Consider the following 13,581-nt stretch of genomic DNA (forward strand, 5'->3'; position numbering starts at 1 on the left):
GCTACCTAAGCCAAAACCAAGAATTGGATGCTCAACCAACTGAGCCACCCAGGTGCCCCTCCACTGAAATTAATGGTGTGCCTTCTACCTTCATATGGTACCAGTTTCCTTAGTGCAAGGTATGGTCACCCTGCAGGGTCACATTATAGAAGTAGCCACCTACTTCACCCCTACCTACTCAAGGGGTAGTTATACCCCTTGGTGGTTTAATTGGCACTTCCCTAATGGCTAGTGATGCTGAACAGCTTTTCATGTGCTTTTTTGTCATCCATGTGTCCTCTTCAGTGAAATGAATGTTTATGTCCGTTATCCATTGGATTATTTATGTTTTAATATTGAGGTTTTTAAAAATGTGTTGAAATACCTATAGCATGATATATACCATCTTCACTAATTTTTTTTTTTTAAGAAAGAGAGAGAGAAAACGAGTGAGCATGAGCAGGGGGAGGTACAGAGGGAGAGGGAGAGGGAGAGAGAGAATCTTAAGCAGACTGCACTCGGGGCTCAACTTCATGATCCTGAGATCATGACCTGAGCCCAAACTAAGAGTCTGAAGCTCAACTGACTGAGCCACCCAGGCGCCCCCCCACCATCTTCACCATTTTTAAGTGTGCAGCTCAGTAGTGTTAAGTACATTCACATTGCTGTACAAACAAATTTCCAGAACTGTTTTCACTGCAGAACTGATATTCTGTACCCATTAAACAACAACTCCACATTCCCCCCTCCCTCAGTCCCTGGTGATCAGGAGTCCCGCTTTCTGTCTCTATACATGTGACTACTCTAGGGACCTTATGTGAGTGGAATCATATAGTATTTATCTTTTTGTGACTGGCTTAATTCACTTAGCCTAATATCCTCAAGGTTCATCCATGTTTTAATCTGTGTCAGTTTCCTTTTTTTAAAAATATGGAGTGATATTCCACTATGTAGATGAACTACATTTTGTTTATTCATTTATCCATAGATGGATAATGCTGAGTTTTAGAGTTCTTTGTATATTCTACAATTTATTTATTGGAGTTATAATTTGCAAATATTTCTCCCAGTCTGTGATTTGTTGTTTATTCTGTTAACAGGGTCCTTCACAGACGAAAAGCCTTTAATTTGGATGACATCCAATTTATCATTTTTCTTTTTATGAGTCATGCTTTTGGTATCAAGTTGAAGAACTCTTCACCTAATCCTGTGTCTGGAAGACTTTCTCCTATTTTTTTGTTTTTTTCTAAAACTTTTGTAGTTTTATGTTGTGATTTTAGTCTGTGATCCATCTTGAGTTCATTTTTGTATAAGGTGTGAAGCTCAGGTCAAGATTCATGTGACTTTTTAAAGTAGGGAACCTTATTTAGAACAGTAGTGGGATTAATAAGGCAGAAAGTATGCAACTTTAAAAAAATGTGGGTTTTACTTCTAATTTAGAGGGTGACTATGATAATGGGAATCTCAAGTGCTGGGAAATTCAGACTCGGTATGAGGAAGGAGGACAATGTAGCACTTATTTTCATTTTATAGGCAAGGCCACTGGGGGACGGAGGTAAGGAACATGCCCAAGTTTTTGTGGCTGGGAATGATAAAGCTCTGATTCAATCTGGGCAGAGTGGCCCCAGAGGCTGCACTCACCCACTGCTCGTCCACCCCTCTCTCCATGGCGTTCAACACATGTGCAAAAAGAGCCGAAGACTGAAAATGTTAGAGTGGTGAAGGAGACTGCTCCAAGTTTCCATACTGTAACCAGCTTAACAATGAGGTGTGGCAAGTAAAATAGACTGTAGACTAATAAAGCCAGAATATTTCTCTGTGTGTGGGAAGCACAGGTGTAATAAAGACTTGGTTGGAGTTGCAGTTACACATCGTGAGACCTTGGGCAAGTCAACCTCTTCATTAAAGGGGGATCATGGAGTATCTAATTCACATAAGGTGTGAGTTTGTAGGCAGGTGATGAAGGTTGGTGGTGTTACCTGAGTTACATATCAGGAAATCACTGGAGGGGCACCGGGGTGGCTCAGTTGGTTGAGCATCTGACTCTTGGTTTTGGCTCAGGTCGTGGGATCGAGCCCACACTCTATACTCGGTGTGGGGAGTCTGCTTGAGATTCTCTCCCTCTGCCCTTCTCTCTCTCTCTCTCTAAAAATATAAATAAAATCTTAAAAAAAAAAAAAGGAAATCATTGGAATGCATTGAAGTGGTGGTGTTTATACATTGGTCTGAAAAGTCACAGTTCATTCTTTTGTGTTCCTCTGTCTGATATTGAACAGTGGCAGAGAAGCTTCCCTCTCACACCCTCACCGTTTAGTAGGTAAAGACAGAAATGACCTGAACATACATGTCAAAAGAAGCTGAAACTTGGGTTGATATCCAGGTCTTGTCTTTGTTTCTGAAGCAACTTTGCTCTTACTTTCCATCACATCCTTGAATGGAATAGATGTTTAGAGCTCGTTGGTAAGGTCCAGTTTATAGCACAGAACTAGAGGCAGCATAAAGAGACACTTCGTTCTGACACGGCATTGAAATTCCCACTGAATATATCGAAGCCGTGTGAGTGCTCTGGGTATGATACCATTAAGCTCTGAGTAATTTTTATCAGAACAATATGCATTCCCATCCATGTGGATGGTGCTGGAGCGTTTCAAGTTGTATCACTCTGCAAGGGTTTGAAGAAAAACAACAGCAGATTCAGTTAAAAGTAAAAGAGAAACTTAACTGTCCCTTCTAATCCAGCTCGAAATGAAGACCAGAGAAGAGACCTATTTTGACTGTGTCGATGTTGTGGAAAACACAAATTAAAACCATGGTAAGGAGAGGCATTACAGACGCTCTGGGGTTATGTGCTCTGGAAGCAAGTTTTGAATCCTGATGTGACCCTCTGAGCTGCCATGCACTAGCCGGGGCCCTGACCAGTTCCTTATTCCTTGTGACTCAGTTTCCTCATCCTCAAGATGGGGATAATAACCCTGCACCTGTTTCACAGACAAACGAGACAAATGAGTCTTTGCTGGCAAAGACTCAACGAGGGAGCCCACGGAGAGTGTTTAAAACACCAGCTGCCACATAGCAAGTCCACAGTATGCACTGATTTTTGTTTATATTACCTAAAAACCCATGCTTCTAAGGCAGCTTTTCAATGAAGAGGTTGTGGAAATTTACCTATAACATCACATATAATCTCTTGGTAGACCAGGACTTCTCAACACGTCTGTTGAGGGGGAACAGTTTTTAAGCATCTCAGTTTCTGATCTGCTTGAGCGGACTGATTATTTCGTAAAACAGTTACATTTTGTAGCAATGTGAAATTGCTGTAAGAGTTTCTAAACACCTCCTCTCACTTTTTCTCCTTCCCTCATCACTGGCTAGCAACACCAGTCCAGGTACCCGCGGCCCCAGTCCTTTGACGATACTCTGAGTGGCACTGGCCTGTATTTTCCACTTTGCCCTTTGCTGTCTGCAGTGGATGTGGGTTCCTCAGCATCCCTTCACCTTTGCCCTCAAAACAGCATCTCCTTTCCCTTTGGGAAATGCCCCTCCACCATCCCATATGTTCCAGTGGGGTTCTAAAGCAGAGGGCTCTGCCCCTCCTGAATACAGGGTGGGTCCATCCCGGTCCCGAAAAGAAACAGATAGCACCTTCAAACTGGGTAATGTGAGGACAATTTAATAATGACAATGTTTACATACTTAGGGGGCAGGATTTAGAGAAACAAACAAGAGATAATGCAAAACTTTGGAGCTGAGAAGAGTGAGGCACTCTTGCTACCCCTGAGCCTAAAAGGCGAGAGGAGGAAGTGGGTACTGGGCCCTGGAGAGGGCAGCTAATGAAGAGGGCTGTCTGAAAGTAGCTGAGGTGTTTAAATGAGCCATGATTCAGGGACCGAACACCATGACCCCACGCTTCTCCCATTCTTCAATCTCATGTAAGCACCTCCCATTGGCCAAACCCAACTGGAAGCCAGAGAGAGGGAGCCCTTGATGCTTTCTATGTAGGTCAGGCTCTTGGGCAGAGGATAGGGATAGGTGGAGAGTGGATCAGAGGATGACCACCCACTCAGGTTTGCCTGGGTCAGGAGGGTTTCCCGGCCCAGGGATCTTCCAGTGCTAAAGCTGAGCCAGTCTCAGGGATCCTGGGACTGTTGGTGACCCTAGATATGGAGGAGCAGAGAGGGTGGCTTAGGTCCAAGTCTGACCAATCATAATACATCCATTTTCTTAGCCACAACAATGTGCCTACTTTGTCCATTCATCACCCCAAGCTGTGTGTGTGTATGTGTGTACATGTGCTCACGTGAGAGTAGTGAGTAATCTAATGCAATTAAGTCTAATAATGAGTGTGAGGCCCTTAGGCCTCATTGAAATCACTGGGTGTTCTGGGCAGGGGCTGGCCCATTAGGGATCCATAGTGATTGGTATAATCTTAATCACACTGACCAGTTGTTCTCAATTTTGGCTGCACTCTGGAATCACCTGGGGAGCTTTAAAATTACTGTTGCCTTGGCTCTTCTCCCTGATAATCTGATTTAATTGGTGGAGATGTGGCCTAGGTGATTCCAATGTGCAGCTGGGGTTGAGAAATAGAATGACCTCAAATGGGGATACTAAGGGACTTTGTGAAGAAAGAGCAGTGCTCCAGTTTGCTGTCCGGAATGCTGGAGGCAGGCTGAGCGCTAAATGATTAGCTTCATGTTCCATCAGCTGGGATCAGGGCTTTATGCAAATATCCTGCCTTGGTAGGAACTGAGACACCGCACATCTCAGGCTCTCCCAGTGACCCCATCTGGAGAGGGGGAGGGGCATCTACGCTCTTCCAACAGTCTCCTCCCCTAGAGTCGTATTTTCGGAGTATGAGGCTGGGTCTTTAGTGGGAGGCTCTGCCATGCTCCTGATGTCTGAGGGAGAGCTTGCCATCCTAAGTGCGGGCAGCAAGCCCTGTCCTGCAGAGCACTGGGACAAGCCCATCCAATATATTATCCTGCTGAGCACTTAGCTGGCCTCCCAGGAAGCATTTGGGAGAATCATCCACACGAAGTAAGTTCCACCTGCAGCACAGGATCGGGACTAGGTGAGGCAACAGAGGTGTCCGGGAACAGAATTTAAGGAGGCATCTACTCTGGCCCTGAGATCAGGTGCCTGGCTTAAAATTTGCACCTTTGGCACCTTGCCTCACCTCATCTTTGCCCTCTGCTGCAATTCCTAAGTCATCCAGAATTACCCATTTGACAAGCAGCTCACACGTGTAGTTTGGAGCATATGCTTCCCTAACAGGTTGACTGGGCTGGGAGGGGGGTAAGTCACATCAGATTCCACTACTCGTTTTTTTCTCCCCAGTCCACAGTGACCCAGATAGCAGCCACTTCCCGGGGTCCCAGGGTCGCTCCCTCCCTGTATCACATTTCAGCTTCTCTGAAGGATCCACCTACATCTCTTGGAAGTAACTTCTTGGTTGGGCTCTCCCGGTGGATTTTTGTTGAGTGCCATACCGCCTCTATTTTAAGGCAGACAAGCTGGAATATCCCTTCCAAATTGGAAACTAATCTGGACCTATTATCTCCAGGAGCTATGGCACATGACTGTCTGCCTATTTCTTTCAGGTGCCTTGCTGATTTTTAAACTATCAGCTGCAAGCGTATTCTCCACATTTAGTACAACTCAAATCAGTTTTACATGATATGTTTCCAAACAGAAACTTCACTGTATTATTCGAATTGACCTTTGTGTACTCAATAATTGTTTCTACAGAAAATTGCCTTCATTTCCAATAATGAACTTAGGAGTTTAGTTATGAATCAATTTATGCATCTGTATATTTATTTTTTTCCCTTAAATTACAAGTCAGTATTATTTCTTACCAACAACGAAGGCACTTTCTGCTCTTTCGTCAAGAGAGGTTCCTAGTATTGGAGCTCTAAAGTTTCTTTCAAGTGAAAAGTGCTTTAGAACCCGGCTCTGGCTTTTGCTGGTGGTATGGGGTGCCTAGCACTTTCCAATACTTAACACAGCAAAACTATAACAGCCACTTTGTACTCATCGTGCAGTAAAAGCTTTGCCTATCACCGAACACACCACAAAGTTAATGTTTCATAGTTGTAATGGCCACCAGCAAGAATGTATCCTGACCTGACCCTTTTTGTTTGTATAATGCAACATAAACTGAAGAATCCACACAAAGGGCCCTGTTGGGGGATGGCTGTTGGCTATTGTCTATTTCCCTGGGACAAAGAAAATGGCCTAGAGAATCCGAGAGTATAAGAACTTTGGAACGATTACCAAATGAAAGCCTAAAGGGTGATTGTAGGATCCTTTCCCTGGAAGCCTGCGGGACATTCTTCATGCCTTTTGGAGGGAAACAAGGACAAAGGTGCATTGCCTGAGGTCACAGAGTGAATCAGCATCTACTTGGAGATTGATTCCTGAGCCTTGGCTCAGGCCTTGGCAGTGGTGCGGGCAGGGATGGAGTGGTGGGGGGAGTGGTGGTGTGGATAACCATTGACACCGAACTTTAATTTTTTTTTAACATGAATAAAAGCTTTGGAAATCAGTTTCCCTTCACCACCACTATTGATTTTCTGCTATTGATAGATTTTTTTAAAAAGACCATTTGCATGTAAATTGAGCAGACACACAGACATTTGCATTTATATTAGCAGGGTGCTCATTGTCATTAATTATTTATCATTTTTAGTTATCCTGAAAGGTGGGTTCTCTGGTCTCCCTCTCACAGCTGAATCAGGTTTCTGAGGACTGTGCTGCTAATTCCAAGTCAGGTGGGCTTTCGTAGCTCATTTAAGCCGGAGCGGAGGACCTTCTTTCCCTGGGGTGGGTACTCCTGTGTTTACTGAATGAATGTTTACATAGATTATCATTTGTGAAAATAATCACCAGCGTTTTGAGATTTTATTCACTGTGTTATGGAAACCTTTAGGTGATTTGTTGTCAGCATTGTTGGTGAACTTTCACTATGGAAATTGTCAAGCATCCACACAAGCAGAGAGAGCAGTAGAATGACCCCCAGGAATGCACATCCACCTTGCCCAATGATCAACATTTTGCCAGTTTTGTCCCCTCTACCTCTAGCCTCTTGTTTTATTTTTTATTTTTGTTTTCTGAAATACTTTAAAGCAAATCTGAGATCCTGTAGACTTTTACCCATAAATGCTTCAGAGAACAGATAAAGACTTTAAAAAAAACAGAATCCTAATACTATTATCACACTTAATAAAATTAATGCCATCATATAATGCTATCTTAATCCCAACCCATGATTTAAAAATGCCTTACTTTAGGGGGGCCTGGGTGGCTTAACCATTAAGCGTCTGCCTTCGGCTCAGGTCATGATCCCAGGGTCCTGGGATCGAGCCCCGCATCAGGCTCCCTGCTCGGCGGGAAGCCTGCTTCTTCCTCTCCCACTCCCACTGCTTGTGTTCCCTCTCTCTCTCTCTCTCTCTGTCAAATAAATAAATAAAATCTTTAAAAAAATAAAAAGTAAAAATGCCTTATTTTATTTGGTTTCTTGAGTCAGAATCAAATATTTGTTGCTGTTGATTTCCATTCTTTCAATTTGATAAGCATTGCCAAACATCAATTATGGGCCAGGAGCAGAGGGCAGTGAAGACCAGTACAGCTTAATCCCTGACCTGGGTGTGGTCACTGTCTTGCAGTGAAGACAGGCACAGAAATAAATCACTCTAATATAGATACAGTGCAGGGAAGGCTAAAACCAAGTTGTATATTATGGGTCATGCGCACACTGGTGAGGGTTTTGGGAAGCTGCAGGGGTGACAGCAGGACATTTCAGATCCCATTAGCTACATTTATAAAGCTGTTGCTATGTGCCAGGCATTATTTCAGTTATTTATTTCTTTTCAAAGTAAACTCCACCCCCAATGTGGTGCTCAAACTCAGGACCCTAAGATCAAGAGTCACATGTTCTACTGACTGAGCCAGCCAGGTGCCCCACCAGAGACTATTTCAAATGTGTATCAACACATTTAGTCCCCTCAACATTTCATATTGTTATTTTAATAGCTTTTGTACACATTGAGGCCCCAGGATGTTTAAATAATGTAATTATTGAAAGATGAGTAAGAGTGACAGGTAGCAAATTGGGCAGGGTATTTGGGTAGAGGAAATCCAGTGAAGAGGTAACTCTGATGTGAACGTTGACAGTAAGGTGCCCACAGTTGCTAGTGTGTGTGTGGGGGGGTCAGTAATAGGGGTGGGAGGTGGCAGAAGTGGAGGAGGGGTGACTGGAGGTTGGGAATGCTTTATAGATACCAACACAGGAGCCTGGACTCTTTAGGAAATGGGGTATCACTGAAAGTTTTAAAGAAGACAATGATAAAATTGAATTTGTATTTTGGAAAGCAAAATACGCAGTCATCATGAAGGATACAATAGAATACGGATTGCCTTGAGAAATCTTTGGGAAGGAGACTGTCAGTGGGACAATCCAGGAAAGATCAACTCCACACTGATTTTTTTCCCTAACGATAGTTAAGATGTTATTTTCTTACTATAAAAAGTAATCCATGCTCATTATAGAAAATTTGGAAAAGATAGCTTTTGCCTCTTGGGGAAAGATACCCAAAAGAGGTATCTTCTAATATTTTGCTATGTCTCCTTCCAGTTTTATGTACATATGTGTGTACACATTTTCTTTCTTTAGAATTTGGATCATGATAATTATTTTGAATCCTGTCTCTTTCACTTAATATTATGACTTAATATTTTCAGTGTCACCAGGGATTACAAAACATGATTTTGAATGAATATGTTATTCCATCAAATAGGGACATCATCATCATTTATTAATTATCCTCCTCTTGTTGGACATTTAGGTTATTTACTCATTCCTATTTTCTTTGTTTGAATTTCAGAGGGTAGTCTTTGCTTGCATTTATACCAAACTTCTACACCTATGTCAGAATTATAGTACTTGATCCCCCGTTGTTCTGACTCAAGCAATTACTCAAGTTTTCCACTGAAACTGTCCTCTCATGTCCAAAAGCAACCAAGCGGTAACCACAAGAAGAGGAGACATTGAACTTCAAGAAGCTGGTGTGTAGTCTGGACTTGCAGCTCCAAACTCCACACACCGAGTGTATTTTGGATAACAGCTCATCAAGCAAGTGGGTTGACTGCGCTTTGACCTGGGTCTGTAAATCAGGTTGGCGCTCCTGTTGTTACTGGTGCCCACAGCAACACATTTTTTCTGGATGTTCTTCGCTTACCACAATAACCACTCTTTTAATCTATTAATAATAGCTACTTCCATAACAGAAGGGAGTGAGAATGAAAATCTTTGACTTTTGAGAATCTGCAAAGAAGGGGCAGGTTGCTCAGCTGCTGCCAGTAGATGCTATTTTTTGGAAAACATTAGAAATACTCCAAGGGTCATTTGTATGCCATCATGGACGTTGTTAGAGTGAGTTCATCTATTTTCTCCTAAATTATTTTTCACTGAAACCCTACATCGATCATTTGAATTCTTTTGAAGAATGCTATGGTTGGATTACTTGGGAATCTGTCTGTATAAAATAAAATACAATCTGTCCAGTGTTTATACATAATCTTTTTTTTTTTTTTTAAAGATTTTATTTATTTATTTGAGACAGAGAGAATGAGAGGGAGGAGGGTCAGAGGGAGAAGCAGACTCCCCGCCGAGCAGGGAGCCCGATGTGGGACTCGATCCCGTGACTCCAGGATCATGACCTGAGCCGAAGGCAGTCGCTTAACCAACTGAGCCACCCAGGCGCCCTATACGTAATCCTATCACACCATATCTAATTGAACAATAGGAATTAGAGGTAAAGGATCAAATCAATTATTTACCCTCTTCCAAAGTAATACGGTAAGCCAGCAGAACAGTGTGAGAATACAAGGGATTTAGTTGGTGGTGCTCCTGATTAAAAGAGAGGAGAAACAAAAAGAAAATGACAAAAACAATAGAAAGTTGAGGTATGTTTCCAAGGAAGTTATTTCTTCAGTAGAGTCCATTTTGATGTGCCCAAATTCTGCTGTTTATAGTCAATGCATTTGGACTACTATTAAAGTCGATGGTTTATTAATGTAATTGCTGACTTTGAGAAACAACCATCATGTACCACTTAAAAACTGGTCACACCTGAATATTGTGTGTGCACCGCGAGAGTGGAAGGCCCTGAGTATCCAGGCAGACCTCTGGAAGATGGAAACCAGGGAGCTTTCCTCCAGAGAGAGCCCTGTGATCCGTGAAAACTCACTTCTGCAGAGGCAGCCACATGTCTCTGTTAGGGATGCTTGTGTGAGGTCGTATTTCCCCATCTACCTCAAAAGAGTGGAGAAAATTTTCTTGCAGGTTGGGCAGGATTTGGTTGGGGTTGGTGGTCTGGATCTGAGGTTCCAAATTCTCTTTATATTTTTAGAAACATGATTCTCAAATACCGACCTTGAAGTTCCTTCTCAGGCATCTCTGCTGTGATGCAGTAAGGAGCACAGAGCAGGCATTTGTTAATTGTGGTTTACTAAAAAATTGAAATACATCATCCTAAGGAATTGTGTCTATGGAAGGTGAGAAAAATGGAATGTTGGAAAAAGAAAACAGTTCATTGAAATACTGTCATTTGGCAGGATATAGATATGAAGTCATCTAGTGAAAGGCAACCATTACTATCGTGATGTTCCCCTCCCCTTCCTTTTCGTTGAGTTGCTCAGAAAAGAAATTGAGGAGGGAGGAACCAGGGTAGAGATCCAGGTGGTGTGATGGGCTATGGGGTGGGGTGGGGGACAGAGGAAGGAAGCAACTGGTTTATGTAATGCCTTTGCATTTCATTTCTTGTTTTCCTAGGATGGGTTTCGATTCTATTTGTGTATGTAGGAGTCATCATATCTCAGGGCTCTCAGGAGGGGTTGATCGGACAATTTTACCCTTAACTCTGATATTGGGAGATAGTACTGGAATTCCTATTTGTTGACTTTTAAACGTCACTCTTCTTTTTTATTTTTTTATTTTTAAACATTTTTATTTTTTTATTTAGCAGAGATAGAGAACACAAGTAGGCAGAGCGGCAGGCAGTGGCAGAGGGAGAAGCAGGCTCTCCGCTGAGCAGGGAGTCTGATGCAAGGCTCGATCCCAGGACCCTGGGATCGTTATCCGAGCCGAAGGCAGCTGTTTAACCGACTGAGCCATCCAGGTGCCCCAAGTCACTCTTCTTTCTTTATTAAGGTACATTATGAAGAGTCTGAAAAATACAGAGAAATAAGGGAAAAAATAAGATAATTCCCATAATATCATTATCCAAAGAAAGCCTTTGTTAGTGTCTGTGTCTCTTTTTCTGGTCTTTGTGGTTTTCCATATACGTGTACGAGCACAATGTCAATATTTTTGGAATCAAGTAGATATCAGCTCAAGAGGTCTCAGCAAAAACCAGGCCTGCTAATACCTTGATCTTGGACTTCCAGCCTCCAGAACTGTGAGAAATAAATGTCTGTTGGTTAAGTCCCCCAGTCTGTGGTATTTTGTTGTGGTAGCCTCAGCAGACTTATACCCCACCTTACCCACCCTACGTGCTCACACACACATGCACACAAATGCACCCTCACACACATACTGGTGAGAGAGAGGGGGCACCCAAGTGATCTACTTTATATCTTTGCCAACACTATGACTCTATGGGATATTCTTTGTGAAATGTACCAATTAAGGAAATACACATATGAAAAAAATGATCCTTAATTCATAAGTAGTTGGTATGACTCACTGTGACTAATAGGACAGCTAAAAGGCAAGAGGAGGAAGCTTCCGGCGAAGGGAGGAGCTAAAATTAACTTGAAGTAAAAATGGCTCTCCCATTAAGCAATAGAAGGCTAAGGTGTGTCCATCTTGATGTCCTCCCAGGCCTGCACCTGTGTTACCCATCACCAAGAGACGACTTCCTCTCCTGAGCACCTGCTCAGCACCCCGTGTCCTCATACCACTGCTCTGTGTGCCCTGCGCCTGTCCTCAGCCACTGTAGTTCATGCCCCATCTGAAGAACTCTTCATGGCACTCACAGGAGGCCAGGGTTCCTGCTGTACAGCTATATGGAGGTTTTAAACGTCGTAGGTATTCTTCAAAGATTCCCAGGGGATTTCAAAGCACGCTTATCTCAGGGACTCTAGCCAAAACCCTGAAAATGTATTGCTCTACAAACCTGAATCCATGCATCACATACTTTATTTAATAACTTGAAACTGCACTCTTTTTAGTGTTACCTACTCATCAGCACATAGTAAAGCATTCCTGCACTCTGGGCTGTCAAAGGGTGCTATTTCTGGTTTGGACATCAGCTATTAACTTTGTTTGCAAGCCCACCATTGTCTTGCCAGATTATAAATGGAAAGATTTAAGTCATCTCATGTCCTCAAGCCACATTGTGTATCAAATCAAATCAAATCAAATCAAATCAAATCAAATCAAATCAAATCAAAGCCCCACCACCTGAAAGCTTCTTAGATAGGTGTAGTTTGGGATGCAGAGAAATTTAAATTATATGGCTTGGCTTTAAGGAATTGATAGTCTAGCCTTAGACTAGGGGCTTGCATCTTTCTAACCTCAAGAACATGAGAGATCAAAATAAGACATTTCAGAAAGAAAGGAAAAATGATCATCATTAGTCATGGAGTCATGGGGGTTTGTTGGTGGTGATGGATATAGCGACAAGGTAACAAGATAGAATAAATGAAAATCTAGCTCCTGGAGTCTGTGTTTGGTGATACCCTGTTTCTTGCTTACCCAGATTCTCAGCCTCTCTCAGCCTTGGCTTCCCTGTGGCAATAGGGAGATAGTAACCAAAGCCCATCACCAGATACCACTGTAAAGGGTAGTAAGCAAGGAAATGCATATAAAGCGCTTCACAAGTGCTTGCTAGGGAGTAACCTCTCAATAAATTCTAGGATAGTTTGTTGGCTTTTGTCTTTTAAATTTAAAATGCATTTCCCCATAGGTGGGATTTTCAGAATAAACCACACATTTTTCTTTGTATTTATGTGAGCTATATTTTTAATTTGATCAGGGGGCCTTAAGTGTAATAGCAGGAGGAAGAGAGTATTTTCATTCCTAATGTGAGATTTTGCTATTTTCTTCCTTCACCTTTTTTGTTGTTGTTGTTGTTGTTAATATCAGGAACGAAGAGGAGGAAGCAGGCCCCACCTGGGAGACTGGGGCTGGGAGAGACATTGATCTGTTCCCAACTGCCTTGCTATTTCCTCTCTTTAAGTTCTAAACCTTATGATTCTTTAAAAGCTCTAAGGGTCTTCAGTTTCTCTCCTCATGGGAACAGTTGGCACACCCTCTAGTGTGCTCTGATTTGGGGGCTGGGGAGATGGGTTAAGAGCAAAGTGTCTATGAGAATCTGCCATCTGTAACTTGAGGGTTTGGAAGTTGTTTCTTTCTATATACAAACGGTAAGCTGGAATATAAACTAAAGTTCTACATAGAGTCTACTGTGGTCAAATTGTCACTTTTCATGTGTGTGCGTGGACATGGGAGAGAATTTTTCTCTTGTGCTTGGACACAAAAAATCATTCTGGACCAATTTATAAGGGTCAGTCTTTTTTTTCCTCATATTTTAAAAG

The sequence above is a fragment of the Mirounga leonina genome, unplaced genomic scaffold (genome assembly GCF_011800145.1).
Source record: "Mirounga leonina isolate KUSES-001 unplaced genomic scaffold, KU_Mleo_1.0 Mir_151, whole genome shotgun sequence".
Taxonomy (NCBI): domain Eukaryota; kingdom Metazoa; phylum Chordata; class Mammalia; order Carnivora; family Phocidae; genus Mirounga; species Mirounga leonina.